The sequence below is a fragment of the Pan troglodytes genome, chromosome 3 (genome assembly GCF_028858775.2).
Source record: "Pan troglodytes isolate AG18354 chromosome 3, NHGRI_mPanTro3-v2.0_pri, whole genome shotgun sequence".
NCBI lineage: Eukaryota > Metazoa > Chordata > Mammalia > Primates > Hominidae > Pan > Pan troglodytes.
Genome location: NC_072401.2, coordinates 156,233,175 through 156,252,683, shown reverse-complemented (window position 1 = coordinate 156,252,683; position 19,509 = coordinate 156,233,175). Strand labels below are relative to the sequence as shown.

Below are 19,509 nucleotides of genomic sequence, written 5' to 3'. Positions count from 1 at the left end.
CTCACCTTGGCCTCCCAAAGCACTGGGATCAAGTGTGAACCACCATGCCCGGCCTGGCCTATGCTTTCGTTGTAAGGGGAGGTGCACTTAGAACAACCAACTATTTGAGGCTTTTCTAGGAGGTGCTTGGGGGAGCAAGAAGAAAGAATTATATGTTAAGAACAAAACAAAACAGTTTCCTTCGGTTACTTGCATAAGTGACCTGGGAAATTGCCTCCTTTGTTAAATGCCCTGAAGAAATTGATTTCCTGTTCAATAAGGTTAGTTTTCTCAGAGCATGAAGACAAGATTGATTTATGAATTAATTCATTCAGGAAATATTTATTTATGGAGGCTTTACTAGGTTCCAGACTCGATTCTAAGCCCTAAAGATAACACTGTGGGCCAATATCTCTGCCTTAAGGGAGCCAGTCTAGTGGGAGAGAAAGATAATGAAGAAGTAACAACTCATGGTGCATAGTGACAAATGTATGAGTAGAATTAAAGCAGGGTGAGGAGACGGAGTGACAGCCATTGCTCTTTCAGATAAGGTGGTCAGGAAGGCCTGTCTAAAGAGGTAACCATTGGTCCAAGACTTGAGTGTGGTGAGGTGCCAGCTGCCATGCCCAACTGTGTGGGACCAGTCGTCTAGGTAGAAGAGACAGCAAGTAAAGCGCAAACACTCTGAGGTGGTAGCCTGCTGGCTGGGTTTGCAGAACTCCAGGAGGGCACTGTGGCTGGAGCTAAATGAGGAATGAACGGGGCGCGTGGAAGAGATGTGGAGAGATGGTCAGGGGCCAGCCGATATGAGGCCTGCCTCATAGGCCACAGCAACAACTTTGCATCTTATCCTGAGTGTGGAGGAAAGTGAGTGAAGGCTTTTGAAACCAGCAAAGTGACATGATCTGATTTATCCTTTGAGAAGATCACCTGGAGCTGTGTGGTGGGATGGTGTTGTGAGGGTGGTGCTGGGGGTGATACAGCATGATTCCAAGCAGGGAGAGCCATGAAGAGGCTGTTGCAGTAATGCAGGTGCAAGGTGGTGCTGGCTCAGCCCAGGGTGGTAGAAGTGGAGATGGAAGTGGGGAGAAGCAATCAGATTCAGGATATGTTCTCATTGTGGAGAAGACAAGATTGGCTGATGAACTGGATGAGGGCAATGCCAGACAGGCTGTCTGTGTGAATTTTGGCCTGAGTAATAGGGTGAATGAAAATGCAGGCACCTGGAGGAAGAGGTTTAGGGGAAGAAGTTTGGAGTTGATTTGGGGGTATGTTAATTTTGAGATACCTAAAAAATATCCAAGTGAGATAACAGCTAGGCATACATTGTTGGATATATACATGTGAATATATATCAGAATTGGATATACAATTCTGAAATTCAGAAGAGGTTTGAGTTGGAGATATGAATTTGAGGGTCATCAGCTAGCAGATGGTATCAAAACCATTAGTTTGGGCCCCATCACCAGTGCGTTGAATGTAAATAGGAAAGAGGCCCATGGGCTGAGCCATGCAGAAGTCCATCCCAAAACAGAAGGAGGAAGCAAGGAGGCTGAGAAAAAGCAGCTGGGCAGGGAGGAGAGGAATCAGGAGAATACTGGATCCTGGAAGCAAAGAGAATGAAATGTTTTCAAGAATCAGCAAATGATCAATTCTGTCAAATGAAAGCTGGATACAAATGAGGGCTAAGAATGGGCCACAAGCAGTGAGCAGCTCATTGGTGATCTTGACAAGCAGTTTTAATGGAGTGGAATATAAAGAGAAGAAGACACTCCTCACTTTCCATGACTCATTTGGATAGCAGAATGGGGAGGGTGGTGTAGCTGGAGAACTGTGTGGTCTCAATGGAGATTTTTTGAGAACTAACAGCATGTTGTATACTGAAAGAATGATCCTGAGAAAGGGAACAATTGATGATGCCTATGATATGTAATAATTGCAGGTGCAGAGTCCTGGAGTAGGTGAGATGGGATGGGGCCCAGAGCCCTAGTGGAGAGGGTACAATTAATCCATTTCTATGGGAAAGGTGTAGTCTGTGGGTATGTTTGCAGTGGGGATGGTAGTTTGTGGGTGGGAAAATATGGAAGTTCTCTTCTGGTTACCTTTTGTGTTCTCAGGGAAATAAGAGAAACAGGATTGACAGTCATCTCAGAGTGCAGGTGGTAGAGGGAATAGAGCCTTTTGAAGAGAGAGCATTCCACAATGTGTATGTGAGAATGAAAATGTCCACTCAGGAGAGAAATTTATTTTACCACAACCTTGAGTGGTAATTTATTTTATTTTCCAGGTAGCTTCGACTGTCACTTGAGGTTGTGTTAATAAGTTTTAAGGGAGATGAGCCAGTGTAACTGTTTTTTTGTTTAGCCATATTGGTCTAGAGAAATATCTAATAGGTGAAGAGTTGGGTTTAACTAACTTAGGAGCGATGGAAGTAAGGGTTTGGGCATGGGGGTGACTTTAACAGTGGACCATGGAATTTAAATAATATAAGAAGGAAGTGAGGGCATGAGGCGGTGGTGGTTGTTGGAGGTGGTTGGAGTGGATACTGGAGTGAGTAGGCTGGACAGAGGGGAGGAGGTGGTCAAAGAAAGGGAAAGTTGAGTTTGGGGTGTTTGTAGATGGTGCACTTATTGGCATTCATGATGACAGGGCATGAGCAGAGGGGTGTGTGTCTGAGGAGGACTGGGAGACAGGAGTTTTTTGCATGAGGAGGGCATGGACCTTGTCATCAGGGTTCTGGATGAGTTATCTATGCAGATAAGAAAACTAGTGATCAAGAGAAAGACAGGGAACCATAGCAAAATCTTCTAACAATAAGTGGGGAATCCTCAGGAATATAGTAGATAATTATAAGGAGAGGTAGCTTGTGTATCTGATGACATGTGCCTTAAAGGGATTATGGATTCCAAGAAGGAGGAAAGAGAAATAGCTTGGAAGCAGCAAAGAGGATATACACCTCACTTCCAGCCCACTGGCACTAGGGATATGGGGGAAAAATAACAGCTGCTACACAAGAAGGTGTCAACGTAAGCAATGTCCTGGTGTGTGTGTATGTGTGTGTGTGTGGGGGGGGTGTCCACTTTTCAGTGACAGCAAAAAAGTGAAGAGAATATTCAGAGAAGAGGGTGAGAACATAGGGGATTTTCCTGAGGTCATAGACCTGGATTATTCAAGGTACAGTCAAGGGGTTTGGGGGATTCAGGAAGGGCATGTTTGAGTCAGTTACAGGATATACAGAGCCATGTAGGGTAAGAGAGTCTAGGGATTGAGACTCTACATTTTTATGGGAATTGAGGTCAACAAGATGGAGGAATGATAGTAAGGTCTGCCCTGAAAGTCACACAGGGGAGACAGATGATCAGAAGATTGTAGCTTCCTTGGGATGACTCATTTAGGCAGTAAAATGGGGCACCATGAGTTAGGAAGGATAAGTGGTGGTCTGACTGGGAGCAAGTTGAATTCTGTGTACCTGCCCACTAAATTTTGTCACCAGAGGTAACAAGGCTGAAAGGTCACCCAGATGACGATGATATAATGATGTTTGGAGTAGGGGATGAGTATGGTATATTTGATGAGGTTATGAAGGAGACTTTGGTTTAGTGGTAAATAAAATTTACCCATTTACTTACCCAATGGTTATTGAAGATAGAGGCAAAACAAAGCTCAGTTCTTCCCAGTGATATCACTCACCAGAATATTACCTGGATGCAATCGACTGTGGCCCCGGTTTATGTCTTTTTCCCTCCTCAAACCTTTCAACCACAAGAGCTTATTGGTCATATGTGTACATTTATGTTTATTAATAAATAGCTGTTTTTATAAAACAAGAAGTGCTTTATAAACACTGAGACTTTCAAGTTAAAAAAAACAGCCTAATAAATTGTGACGTAGCTCATTCAGTACAAATTTAATAGTTTTAAACTATATTAAATTGAGTTTTGCTAACTGATAAATGTTGTGTTATAGTTTTTTTTTTTAAATTCAGGGAAAGAATGTTCTGGTACAAGAGGAGTTTTCAAAATGAAAATAGGAAAAAACTTTTCTGAAAAACTTTTATTTATGTTATCCTATTTGCCAGCAATCATCACTGCAAATACAAAGAGCTTTACCAATTTTCAGTTTACTTTTATTTTATGACAAATATTTTGCGTACTGTGTGCTTTTAAAAAATAGACTTTACATGTATTTGATTTAAGAAGGTTGGGGAAAAAGAACATTATTTACTGTGTTTAATTAATTCATGAACTGTGTAATCCCTTTGCTTCCCAAAATGCTGATTCAGAATGTTATCTTTTTTGCTCTCAAAGACTCAACAGGTTGCTACAGTTGATGCAGAAATCTTTTGAACATACTGTATTATCATATTGAAGATATTTTGGCTACAGTTTTAAAATATGACCAAACCAATTTCCATTTAGCTTTTAAGTCAATGAGGCTTTCCGTTCTATTTTAGTACATGATTCCAACAAAGACTTTGCATCCTTTCTTTTAACAACAATCTAATATCAAAGGACTGTCAGTGCTGTGACTCTGCTTTATTTTTGCCCATGCCAGCAAAAGTTTGAGTCATTTTTCTAAAATGCTGGCAAAGTTCAAAGAGACTTCATAGTAACTCTCAACTTACTGGTGAGATATATGTGTATGCCTTTTGCACATTATAACTCCAGGCATCCTGTATTTCCTCTAATGACATATGGAGTAATAAACATGTGAAAGACATTATTTGGTGAAACTGAGAGAGTCTGAGTTATGTGGCAAGGAGTGTAGGGTTCAATTGTGATTTTTTAAAATGCCTCTCTTTATATCTTCTTTAATACTGTGTTCTTTGGTCTTACAACTTCTTAGCCTGTAGGGATAAGAAGGGTACAACATAACATTGTTTCTGTGTAAGAAACACAATGGCTTATGATTTTGATGTCTCATTAAAATAGAATACAGATATACTCATCTTTCTTAGAATTTCATTTTGGTCTATGAATCCTTAGCAGGGGCAAAACTTGGTTTGGGGAAATAAAAAAAAATTATGACAATGGTTTTTGGCCCTCCAAAGGGTCATGGTACATGAATAGCTATACATGTATATTATAGTCTGTAATATTAAAATTTCATGCGGGCAATTAGGAAAAAATGCCCAAAAAGGCTCTTTTGAGGGACAATAATTTCAAAACAAGGTTGAGAATCGCTGATAGAAGAATAGAAGCTCAGCACCACAATAAAATGTGAGCCACCAGCACAATGGGACTATAGACAGATTTTGAACACAAATTCCAATTGTGCATTGCAAGTACAGTTCCATTTGTTTGCTAACCATCAATCTTACACTTTTTTAGTACATCAGCCTCTTTATAACTCATGCTAGGCCATGTATGCCAGGGTTCTAAGGCAGGGCACTGGCTCCATCAGCTTCGTCTCACTCTAGTCCTTTCCTCCAGGAGCTGTCTTTTGAGGGAAATGAGATAAGGAAAGTGAAGCACTTGGCACGGAGCATTCTGTGAGTACAAGTGTAGACAGCTGTGGGATCACAGAGGAAGAATAGTTAACTTTGCCAGAAGGTGGTTAGGAAAGAATTCAATAAATAGATGACTTTGGACCAAGGAGTTTGCAAAATTGAATGGGAAAACAACCACATCTTTATTATCAATTAACCACATCTAAAATTTACTGTTTCCTTTAATTACAATGTGGCAAACCTCAGTAGTATTAGCAGGACCTGGATTTTGTCAACAGTAGAAATACTAGCTATTTCCATAGAGCATTATGGTTGTTGCAGATATCTTGAAATATTGTTTGTGGTCATAACTACTTTGGAATTATAATAGTTACTAGATACACCTCTAGATTCTGTTACTTAACATTTTGTTAATAAAGCACATATTTTGTAAAGCTCAGATTTAACTATATAAAATGAAAAAATTCTGTTGACAAGGGACAGCACAAAGTTAAAAAGAAAATGACAGTATGGAATGCATATATAACAGACAAGAAATCCATATTCATAATAAAATAGAGCTCCTTGAGCAGATTCATGGGATTAAGGAGAAAATTCATGGCTTATCAAAGAGGAGCTAGGAAAAGACAGATTGTAGGAGAAAATATTGATATAGCCAATGCAAATATAAATATCTTCCTCAGTTCTTCAGTGCAATATTAACTAAAAAACAATTATTTAATAGCATTTTGGCAAATTGCCAAAAATTAAGAGTGAAAATGTAAAATATAAACGGTATGGGAAAATGGACTTTTTCAGAATGTTGGCACAAGGTGGTAAATCCTTCTTTCAGGGCAATTTGATAGTAGCTTTCAATTTCTTAAAATGCTCATATGTTGACCCAGAACTCCCATCTTTATAAATCTCACCTACAAAAATACTGGCATAAATATGTATATAAATCTATGTATATGTATGTTTGGTGAAATGGTGCTTTCAGTGTGAAAAGCCTCAAGTGACTTAAATGTCCATTAGTAGGGAAATGTATTAAATGTATTGTCAAATTCTTATAATAGCATAATATGCAACTACAGGTATAGCCATGTCTATGCACCTGGAAACTTTTCTAAGACAATACTTCTGTATGAAAAGTCATAAAGAAAATACATAGTACAATCTTGTTTATACATAACAAAGCCACAAACTCAACAATAGTTAAGGGGCATGGAAAATTGTCTTGATGGACATGAGCCCAACTCTTTATAGATGTCCCTTTTGGTGGGAGGAGTGAGGGTTTGTAGGATTAATGACAAGAGTGTTTGTTTTTACTCTTCTGTAATGTTTTGTAATGACTTTGTATTCATGTATTGCTGCATAATTAAGTAAAAGGAAACAAATTTAAAAATGATTACATCTGCTATAACAACAGCAATATAGACAACTTAGGAATAAAGCTACTAGGAAATGTGCAGGACTTTTGGAAAGAGAACTATTACATTTTATGAAGGTACATAAAAGAAGACCTGAATAAATGGAGAGTTGTAACATGTTCGTGAATTGAGTGATTCAATATAAGTGTACCGATGTTAGTGCAAATCTAGTCAAAACCCATGGGAAATTAAACTTGGCAAGATTATCCTAAAGTTCTGCAAGAACAAAAAATGTAGGTGAGAATAACCAAGAAAATCTTGAAAAAGAATTGTAAGAGTATGCCTGTACAACCAGATATTAAAGCTACCCTAAAATTAAAGTAATGAAAATAGCGAACTGTTGGCTCATGATTAGACAAGAAGATCCACTTAACAGAATGGAAAGCCAGAAATTAGTGGCCTGGCCTCTACAGTCTCTTGGGCATCGCTTGCCATTTTCCTACTAGAGATTCACATTTAGCCTTCCAAGCTCTTTATTATCACTCAAAATGGGCCAGACTCAGCCCTGTCTCCTTTGCACTTTTCACCATACCTTGTGCCATTTCAGTGTTTGGTATTAGGTAGGGCAGGCAGAGGATGACCATTTGATTAGGTTTACCTGGCAAGATGATTTTAGGGGCAAATGTCTTGTTACTCTAACCTCCTTAAGGAGGGTGACTGACAGTGAGGAAGTATACAGGGGGACTGAGAAGAGTAATTTCATTTATTTATTTTTATTTTATTAATTTTTTTTTAGGAGACAGGTTCTCACTATGTTGCCCAGGCTGGTCTCGAACTCCTGGGCTCAAGTGGTCCTCCTGCCTTGGCCTTCCGAAGTGTTGGGATTACAGGCATGAGCCATCATGCCCAGTTAGGGGGTAATTTTAGAAATAATACTCAAATCTCTACTGTATAACTGTTTAGCCTCTAAGAAAAAAGAATTTTTGGAATAGTGTTTCTATGTAGGAGACTAAGGAATACTTTTTCAGTTTTCCTTATATATAATGATTTAAAAACATATTATTTTAGAGAAAAGTTGAAAGAGGTACTGTAAGTCAGTCAAGGAAGAACAAAGTAAGCCAGATTCAACGAATATATTACTCAAAATCAAAGTTTATTTGCAGGAATGGAAAAAATGTCAGGGGCCATAGCACAAATTGGTTGTATAGATTCTAAAAGATTTCCCCTCCAAAGAAACCTATAAAATACATATAGTATTTATATTGCTTGATTAAAAACATAAACCCAATAAGCAAAGGTCTTTGTTTTGTTGAATTACCTGATTTTGGAGTAATCTAGGGAGTTCTCTCTACCCAAAGAAAGCCTAGATTGGGCTTGTTTTGTTTTAGGCTTTCAGTAGTCGCTGCCCTCCCTTCCCTGTCACTGAATTTATGTTTCCCATCCTTTTTTCATCATGAGAGTGGTTAGTGGTAGGAGTGAGATGGCCAAGTTTTGGACGTTTATTGATGGAAGCAGTGGTTCTCATTTTATTGTGCAAAGGAGTCACTTGGAGGTGTCTCCTTAAAGTACAGATTCTGATTTAATAGTTCAGGAGTGGGACCTGAGATTCTGCATTTTTAATAAGCTCCTGGGTGAACTGTCTAAGGCTGGTCTAGGGCTCACACTTTGAGTAGCAAGGGGCTAAACTGAAAAGGAGCCAAGGAGGCCTAACTGAATGTGGGAACTAAATCAGCACTGTCCGGAAGAAATGTAGTGTGAGCCACCGATGTGAGCCAGATACATGATTTAAAATTTTCCAGTACCCACACCAAAAGAAGGAAGAGGAAACAGATGAAATTAATTGTAATACTATATGTTATTTAAAGAATATATCCCAAATCTTATTATTTCAACATGTAATCGATGGAAGACATTATTGAGATATTTTACATACTTTGTTTTCAAATTAAGTTTTGAAATCCCCTGTGTATTTTATACTTACAATATACCTCCATGTGCATTGTAATACAGCCACATTTCAAGCACTTAGTAACCAAGTGTGGCTACCAGCTACCATATTGAACCATAAAACAGTAAAAGAATCCTTTCTGATTTATACAAATTTTAGCCCAAATAAAAATTTGGACATGCTGATTCCTACTTCATGTATACGAGCCAAATACATGTTTACAGTATATGTTTATTGTATATGTATATATCACATCACATATTCCAAAATAAATTTCTGGATAAAGGATTTTTAAATAAACCATACAGTAATGTGGTTGAAATATAGTGACACATTTTCTGATATTGAGAGTACCACGAGGTATTTTTTAACATGAAAACACAGGGAAAAGCAGTCATAAAAGAAAATAATAGCTTTTCATGCAGTCAAATCTATCTAACATTTAATTAATCAGAAACACGGCATCCCAAATTAGAAATCAAGCAATGATGATGGAAAAAAGTACTTACAACATATAGTATAGATAATATACTTAAACTATAAAGAGCTACTTAATATTTTTAAGAAAAATGGGCAGTGTAAGTGATATAATAATTTGTTGAAAGACACACAAAGGACCAATAAAATTTAAAAAATTCAGCCTTATTATTGATAAAAACATTAAAACTAGCAGTGAGATTTATCAATTGAGCATTACTGGGGGAAAAATAACATGAAGGTAGAGGGCAGGTTAGTTCAGTCTTTGGGGAACCCCCTGACAGGATTTCCCTACAGAGAGCAGTAAAGAAGGTTATACTCTGACCCAGCATTGTTTCTACTTTGGGGAATTTAGCAAAAGAAGCAGAGAGGTTTACAAAGTTTGTGAATAAGGATGTTTATCACGATGTTATATATGATTATACTGTATGCCTTCAACACTTAGCTATACTACTTTCCACTCTGCCTTGACCTTTACTTTTTGCTGTCACTGAGCCTATTTCAGGTTTCTCATCAAGCTCAGACTCAAATAATACTGGCACTAACAACAAGATAAATTTTTGCAGCTTGCATTTAACATTGTGTAACAAGTCCTCTACAAAATCTTCAGATGCTAATCTAGTTTATTGGTTTTAATTTTTGGTAGCTGGTAAGTACAATTTGGATTATTTTGTTAGGAGGTAAATGAGAGGATATAAAATCTGTACCCTTTTTTTATTGGCCAGAGGTATTCATTATTTCTAAAGTAATATTAGTCTTAACAATTTCTGTAATTTTTTTTTTTTTTGAGATGGAGTCTCACTCTGTTGCCCAGGCTGGAGTGCAGTGGTGCAATGTGGGCTCACTGCAAGCTCTGCCTCCCGGGTTCACACCATTCTCCTGCCTCAGCCTCATCAGTAGCTGGGACTACAGGTGCCCACCACCATACCCAGCTAATTTTTTTGTATTTTAGTAGAGTTGGGGTTTCACCGTGTAACCCAGGATGGTCTCGATCTCCTGACCTCGTGATCTGCCCGCCTTGGCCTCCCAAAGTGCTGGGATTACAGGCATGAGCCACCGTGCCCAGCCATAATTTCTGTAATTTTTAAATGTTATCTGGCATAGTGACTGTGATGACTGAGAATTTGCTGATCAAACTTTAAAAGTTAGCTTTGTTTTTGCTTCTAATAAGTTTTATAATTTTTTTTAGAATTGTTTTAGATTTAGAGAAGAATTGCAAGGATAGTACAGATTCTCTGTGTACCCCTCATCTAGTTTTCCCTAGTGTTAACCTCGTATATTTCCATGGTGCATTTGTCAAAACCAAGAAAGAAACTTTGGTGCATTACTATGGATTGAACTCCATTCTTAATATCCCTAGTTTTCCCTCTTGTCCTTTCTCCATTGCGAGATCCCATTCAGGACACCACATTACCTTTATGCAGCGTGTCTCCCTGGGTTCCTCTGGTCTGTGACAGTTTCCCAGACTTTCCTTGGTTTTGATGACCTTGGTAGTTTTGATGATTACTCATCAGGTATTTTGTAAAATGTCCCTTAATTTGGGGTTTGTCCTACATTTTTCTCAGGATTTGACTGGGCTGATAAATTATGGGGAAAGAAGACCACAGAGGTAAAATACCATTTTCATCACATCATATCAGAAGTACATGCTATCAACATGGCTTATCACTGATAATGTTAACTCACTTTTTAACCTTACAATTTTTATTGGGAAGCACATTATCTTCATAAGAGTACACAGAATACATATAGGTACAGGTTAGTTATAATAAAAAAAACACTCATGTACCCTTTACCCAGAACACCTTGGAAATTTTCTGTATTCCACCTTTATAGCTATAATTCTAAATTTTGTATTAATCTTTCTCATCAAATTTACTACTTCAATATGTATAATTTAAACAATATATTGTATTATTTTTGCCAGTGACTTATTTTTTTTCTGAGACAGGGTCTCACTCTCTCACCCAAACTATAGTGCTGTGGCACAATCACACCTCACTGCAGTATCCACCTCCCAGGCTCAAGCGATCCTCCCACCTCAGCCCCGCAAGTAGCTGGGACTACAGGTGCGCACCTCCATGCTTGGCTACATTTTTAAAATTTTCTGTAGTGACAGGGTCTTACTCTATTGTCCAGGTCGGTCTCAAGCAATCATCTCCCCTCGGCCTCCCAAAGTGTTGGGATTACAGTCATGAGCCATCATGCCCAGCCCATTATTTGCCAGTTTTTGAATTTCATGTAAACATGTAATTTTGTATGTATTCTCTGTAACTTGATTTATTTTGCTCAGTTTTAGTTCGTGACATTTATCCATGTCTATGACTGATATTTGGATTGACTATCTTCATCTATCATCATATGCACTTTCTCTTTGTCAAGATTTTTGTGTTTCTTTTTTCCTTTTTTCTTTTGCTTTCTGTATTGGTCAAGGTTCTGGCATGAAACTGATGAACTCTGAAACTGGGTAATTTGGCAGTTTGTAGATTGTTGTTTAAGTGACTATATATGAAGGCATGGACAAAGTGTAGGAAAACCACAAGAGATAGAAGGTGGCCTGGAGCCAGTGAGAGCAGCGAGGCCACTGCAGGAGCCTAGTGAGAGGAGTGCGTTAGTTGCCTAGGGCTATGCGACAAATTATCACAAACTGAGTGGCTTAAAACAACCGTTACTGGCCTGGCGCAGTGATTCATGCCTGTAATCCCAGCACTTTGGGAGGCTGAGGCAGGCGGATCAAGAGGTCAAGAGATTATAGACCATCCTGGCCAACATGGTGAAACCTCATCTCTACTAAAAATACATAAATTAGCTGGGCATGGTGGTGCACGCCTGTAGGCCCAGCTACTTGGGAGGCTGAGTCAGAAGAATCACTTGAACCCGGGAAGCGGAGGTTGCAGTGAGCGGAGATCACGCCACTGCACTCCAGCCTAGCGACAGAGCAAGACTCTGTCTCAAAAAAAAAAAAAAAAAAAAAAAAGGAAAAAAAAACCTAGTTATTTGTTTTCTCACAGTTTTGGAGATTTGAAGTCCGAAATGAATGTACTTGGCAGGGCCATGGTCCCTCTGAAGGCTCCAAGGTAGAGCTCTTCCTCATTTCCTCCAAGCTTCTGGGGACTCTCAGTAATCCTTCCTCCCTCCTTGGCTTGTGGCTGCGTCATTCCAAACTGCCTCCGTTTTCACATGGCCTGTTTCCTCTCTGGTTCTGTAACTGAAGTCCCTTTTCTTCTCTTTTTATAAATAAAAATTCAGTCATTGGGTTTATTTAGGGTCCGCCTAATCCAATATGTTCTCTTCTTAACCCTATTACATCTGCAAAGAGCCTGTTTTCAAATAAAGTTGCACTCACAGGTACCGGAGTTTATGATTTGAGCACATCTTTTTGCAGGACATGATTCAACCCACTGAGGAAGGTAGCAGTTACTGGAACCAGGTATATATATATAGAGAGAGAGATCTGTAGACCCTTCCCTCTAGAAGCTGAAGGCCCTGTAAAATGGAGCTAGGGAGTAGACACCCTGCTTTCCCTCCCTTTCTTCTCTCTGCTTTCTTATCCTTTCTCCTATTGGATGGCTGAGCTCACTGGAACTCCAGAAGCAAGGGAACCTCAGTCTGTGGTCCATGCAAGATTAGGCTTGAAGGGCACAGATCCTGGTGGAGAAGGGTTAGGACTGGATCTGGGGCACAGCTGTTGGATTGATTGAGATTTTCTGTGTTTTTCTCATCTTTTTTTTTTCATTCTATTACTCCATTATCCTGAAAATTTTATTATTTGTGCCTATTCTTTTAGTGTTCACCTGGCCTATTTTAACATGCGTATTTAACTTAAAGTCTAAAACAAATTAGGACCTTTACTCTCTTACTGAACAATGTAAGACCTTTAACTCCTATTATTTCCTCCCAACTTATATGTCATCATGGTTTATTTGAAATAGTTGTTATTACAACACAACTTTTGTCTGATAAAGAAAATGAGGCACTGAAAGTTATGTGGCTTGTTTTAAGACAACCAGCACACCACTGAGTTTTTATTTTAATTTTTTAAAATTAAATTGACAAATCATAGTTGTAGATAAGCTGAGAGTCTTTAGCATTATTGCATGCCTGACTCTAGGAATATAAAGATAAGATATAATCCATGTTGCAACCTCCAGGAGAATATGTAAAAAGATGGACTATTCAAGTTGCTCTTTAGACAAAATAGCTAACATCATCTTTTTAAAATGATTTGTTTTATGATCTCTTAGAACTTCATGCTAATTATTTTGCACACAGTATTTGTTCAAAACATTTCCCATAGTCGAGAGATAGTAAGGGTGGTTGTATTAACTTCTGACATAGTGGCACAGGTGGTTTATACCTTGATGCATTCCCTTCTTTATAAACAAATAACAATGGCAGGTAAATATTAAAATATGAAACAAAAATATGTATCCAGGCTTCAAATGAACACCTTCCTCTCTGTGGAATACAAATAGGACAGAAATTTTTTAAATGTTCATTGGAATCAAAGCCTCAGGCTTATTGGGCATTCGGCTTGGGATGGTCTGAAAGCAGAAAGTGATGGCTAAGAATTCAGCTTCTGTATGTAAAGAAGGCTGAAGGCCCATGGAGTCTGGGAACTTAGAGCCAGGTGACCAAAAACTGATTCAGGCCATCTGTGGGCTTTGAGGCTAGACTCATGATATCCTTATGTCCTCATGGGACAAGAATCCTGAAACGCCATTACAAGTCCTGGAAGAGATTTAACTGGAACTGATGTTATTATCTGCATAGAGAATTCCGAGAAAATATATCAACTAATTGTAAGATGATTTTTTACAATATATAAGATTAACATAAAAACTCAGGAGTATTCCTATATACAATAATATAAGGAATAAGAAAATATAAAAGAAGATGACTAGGAATATATCTAACAAAAGATGTGTGATATATCTAACAATATATATATAAGTATCTAAAAAAGAGAAAAGTATATATTAGTGCTGAATGATACTGGTATGTTGAACCAGTACTACCGCTTATGATATAAGTTTTATGTTTTCTTTATGAAATAAGTTTTATGATTTCTTTAAGTCACACACACTGTCTTGTTTCAGTAAACAGGATCCCCACCCTCCTGTAATTGTCCAAACTTAGAAAATTTAGTGTTAAATCTCCCCACCGCCTGCATCCAAGCTGAGGTCTGTTCACTCTAGTCTTCAATATTGTAAAGATGCTAATGCTGCCCTAAACTGATCTTTAGATGCAATGCAATCCCAAGAAAAATCTCAGCAGATTTTTTTGGGTAGAATTTGACAAGCTGATTCTAAAATACACATAAACATGTAGACAGCTAAGAATAATTGAGAGGTTTGAAAGAAGGATAAGGTGAGGAGACTTGAGCTACCAGATAAGAAGGCTAATAATAAAAGCATAGCAATTAAGATAGGGCATTGCTGGTGTGGGAATAGACAGATCAATCGATGGAACAGAAGAGAGTCCAGAAGCACTTGCACGTGTGGACACTTGATTTATTTCAGAAGTGGCTCTGCAGGGCCACAGGGTAGGATGGTCTTTTGTAAAAAATGGTGCTGGAACAACTGGGAATTTAGAGTGAAAAGATGAAATTGAATCCCCAAAAGCAATGTACTAGATGATCCTGAAATTGAATTCCTATAAGTAATTGTTTTAGATAAGTGGGGGATGGATACATTTTGAAGAATATTGATAGATGCTACACCACACAACTCATGCTTAGAATTTAAAAGGTACATAATTCAGACTTTTGCTGTGAGAACAGGTCCAAGAATTCTACAGCATTGTCTGCTCTACGGAAGAGACTCCTTTTGGAGTTAACTCTTCATCCAGGGGAATTATTTCCCACTTTCCCCAGGGAGGATCCTGTGGGGTCATATTTTAATTTTATCCTGCCTTGGGTCTCCATATGCCTGACCAGAATCCCTAGGGCACATGGAAACAGACTCATGTTCCTGGGGAGTGCTTTTGGATTTTTGATGCTGCCCAGGCTTGAAATGAATGCCTTTTTCTAGTTTTCTCTTTTGATCTTAGCCTGTCAGAAGTTCTCAGTTGGACTCTGAAAACTTTTTATGGCTGTAGGGTATGGCCTAATATTTCAGTGGCATAAATATGGCTGGTTGAAAAAAGAGCATTTTATGAATTGACATGACAACAGGTTTTAGACTCACATTTGTGTCATCTGCAAGCATGCTATGCCATTCTTTTCTACTTATGGAATATTTCACATGTATGCCTCTTGCCTCTTCACTTAGGTCCCAAAGTGCTAAGGACAGAGATCATGGCTTATTTAGGAGACACCTACATTACTCTTGTCATCACACTATCATAATCACCCCCTACATTCATGGTTACTAGGTGTCAAGCCCTGTGGTAAGCCCTTTATATTATCTCATTTATTCGCACACCACCATGACATGGGTTAATGTTATGACCCATATTTTGCAGATGTGGAAACTGAGGCACACTGTGTGAGTGGCTTGCATAAGATTACATAGCTAGTAAGGAGGAGAGCTAGGGGAAAAGCCCAGCAGGGATTTATTCCAGAGTCGTGGCTACTCACTACTGGATGATGCTTGTTATACACAGGAGACATTGATGACAGAAGAGAAGTTTTGAAATTTTGAAATTATATGACAATGGAAACAGACCATATCTAATAGAAAAAAAAACTTATGGGAAGGATATCAGGTAACTTTAAAAAATTGATCTAAAATCTAGAAAATGAGAATAAGTGTTTGGGCAGAAACTGGAAGAGCTGGGTCAGATGGCCAAGGTGGTCTAAGAAATGTGCTGCCGCTGGGTGCTGCTGCTGAGGCTGAGTTCTACGCTGCCTCCTTTTCCATGTGTCCTTTCCTCACAAATGTAAGTTTTTGTGTGGAAACATTTTGTTTGGTTAAGCCTAGGACACCTGTCTGTAGTCTATCTGCCAAGAATGAGGAGAGGGAGTATCTGGCCTCCTCTGGCTTTTGAAGTGAGAAGTAGGACTTGGCGTCCCATCAAAACACATGCACTGAGGATGTCCCCCACAAAAGGAAGGAAAGAGGGGGAGTAGATGTCAAGCAGCCAAAAAAATGATGAACAGTCATTTCGGCTCTCCAATTTGCTGTCATGTGTTCATCCCAAAGCGCCAGTTCTGTCTACCAAAAGTGGCCCAATAGGCACTCACATTCTATGCCAGCAAATAGGAGAGCTGTATGCATAAGCCAGATTAGAGACATTAAACGATATCCCCTCATAGTTGCATAGGACATAACTGACCCAGTTTATAAACCATCGCCAGATTGTACTCTTGCTTTTGAAGATTTCTTTGTGTGTTTATAACCATTATCAAATATTCTGCTAGAACCCTGAACTTAATTTCATTCATCTCCTTTTTTTTTTTAAACTTACCCCTTCTTTTGGGTCTCTGTCAGTAGCTTTGACTTTTTACCCACTTTCCTTTTTTTTTCTTTGAGATGGAGTCTCGCTCTGTCACCCAGGGCCCAGGCTGAAGTGCAGTGGTGCGATCTCAGCTCACTGCAACCTCCACCTCCTGGGTTCAAGCGATTCTCCTGCCTCAGCCTCTTGAGTAGCTGGGATTACAGGCACGTGCCACCATGCCTGGCTATTTTTTTTGTATTTTTAGTAGAGACGGTGTTTCACCATGTTGGTCAGGCTGGTCTTGAACTCCTGACCTCAAATGATCCACCCACCTTGCCCTTCCAAAGTGCTGGGATTACAGTATCCACTTTCCTTTTTTCCATTTTCATTGGCCTCAACAACCACATATTTACCAAACCTCAGCAGTTATGTTTTGTTTCTTTGTTCTTGTTTTTGTTTTTATTAGACAGGGTCTCACTTTGTTACCCAAGCTGGAGTGCAGTGGTACGATCATAGCTCACTGCAGCCTCGAACTCCTAGACTGAAGCAATCCTCCTGCCTCTGCCTCCTGAGTAGATTAAATCACAGGCACACACCACCACACCTGGCTAATTTTTATTTTTGTAGAGATGGGGGGTCTCACTGTGTTACCCAAGCTGGTCTTGAACTCTTGGCCTCAAACAATCCTCCCGCCTCAACTTCCAAAGTGCTGGGATTATAAGCATGAGCCATTGTGCCTGGCCAGTCTTTTTTCGCACCTAGAATTGGCCCTGTCTTTTTTATTTTCACCCTTGTTATTTTTTTGTATGACTTGCTTTGTATCTACTAGATTTCATATCTCCAGTGTGTCTCTCTTCCAGTCTGCCTTTCCTTTTTCTACCAAATTAAGTTACTCTGAAGCTCAGCTCCAGTTCTAATGACTCTCTTGCTCTTCACTATTCAATGGCTGTAGCCTCCTGAGTTTGAGTTCAAAGAACCACATGGCATGGCTCCAGACCGCGTCTCCAGACTGCCTTCATAGGCACTTCTCTCCAGCTGAACTGTGAATGAATAATCTATACCTTGTTTGCTCTCAATGTATAGAGCAGTTGATTTTGTTGATTGTTTCTACTATTTATTTCAATCACAACATTCCTATGTGACAAGGTTTTATATTTTCCATTTTACAGATGGAGAGAAAGGTAGTTAACTTTATGGGCCTTTCCCCAGGTCTCTCTGATGGGAGGTGGTAGAAAGAGTCTTCAGACCCACTCTTTCTAGCTCAGAGCCTTTGCTCTCATCAGGACACTATCACCTCTGTCTGTTGGCATTGTCAGTTCACTCTGTCTTGGATCCCCTTTCCTTTTACTTCAATAAGACTAAATTTTCCCATCTTTCAAGACATAACTCAGATGCTACCTCTGTTAAAAGAAAAACTTTGGACAAATTAAATTTAACAGAGTTAATTGAGCAAAGAATGATTCGCAAATTGGGCAGCCCTCAGAACCAGAATAGGTTCAGAGTGACTCTGGGGTTGCTGCGTGGTCGGGCAATAGTCATGGATGGAAAAAGGAAAGTGACATACGGAAAAGAGAAGTGTGGTACAGAACAGCTCTTCTCTTAGAGCTGTTAGATTGGTCAGAGCTCGGCGTTTGCCTTGTTTTAACACAGTTTGAACATTTCACCTGTGAGTGGCTGAAACTCTGTGGTGGTACAAGAGCAAGTTAGTCTATTTATACATCCAGTTAGATTACAGTTCACTATGTACAGAGAAACCTTAAAGCTGAACTTAAAATATGTAAGGAGGCAGCTTTAGGCTAGACTTAATTTACCACTTCTCAGTGAAACATGCTATTTTTCTTTAATTGACACATAATAATTGTATGTATTTATGGGGTACTTATGATGTTTCCATACATGTATACAGTGTGTAATGATCAAATCACAGTGTTTAGCCTATCCATCACCTCAAACATTTATCAAGTGAAACATTCATGAATCACTGTGGCTCTGAGAAATCTCTACCTCTTCTGATTTTGTATGGCATTTTAAAAAATTTAAATGTAAAAATTTTGTGGGTGTATATATTTATGGGGCACATGAGATAGTTGGATACAGTCATACAATGCATAATAATCACATCAGGGTAAATGGGGAATCCATCACCTCAAGCATTTATCCTTTCTTTGTGTTATAAACAATCCAATTATACTCTTTTAGTTATTTTATTTTATTTTTATTTTTATTTTTATTTTGTAGAGACAAAGTCTCACTATATTGCCCAGGCTGGTCTCAAACTCCTGAGCTCAAGGAATCCTCCTGCCTCAGCCTCCCAAGGTGTTGGGATTACAGGCATGAGCCATCGCACCTGACCAGTTATTTTAAAATGTACAATAAGTTATTGTTGACTATAGTCACCCAGTTGTGCTGTCAAATACTCAATCTTATTCTATCTAGTTATATATTTGTACTGATTACATGGCATTTTTTTCCCCTTTGTGGACCTGCACTTTGTATTACAATTCTTCATATATAACCTTATGCGGAGACCTGTGTAGCTTCCTGCTTATTCCCTTATGTTACCTAGATCATCATGATGAATGGAATGCCTCCCAATCTAAAGACTGCAAAGTGAGAAAACAGGTGACTTTAAAGAATCTATGGTACTATTACTGTCACCAACTGATGGCAACTTTTCTCTGTTAGGTATTCACTACAGCCTTACACTGTCTGTCACTAAAAACTAATTGAAGAAGACATGAGATATATCAGTGTATTTTTAGATGCAATAAAATGAACTAGAATTTTTTGTCACCTGTTAGTCACTCAAGGACTTTGGTGGCAATAGGCCAGTAGAAGCGGGGTCTGGGGTGGGGGTTGGCAGTGAGGGAACAGTGTTGAAGCCCCTGGAAGAGTCTGGCTTGTAGTTCTGGTTTAGACAGGCTGCA

The 19,509-nt window shown here is 38.9% G+C and overlaps 1 protein-coding gene across 2 annotated transcripts in view; it reads left to right on the top strand.

Moving 5' to 3' along the window:
- Positions 1-19,509, top strand: part of DCHS2 (dachsous cadherin-related 2) — a 263,743-nt gene that overhangs the window by 46,839 nt on the left and 197,395 nt on the right. The gene's annotated exons all lie outside the window — the stretch shown is intronic.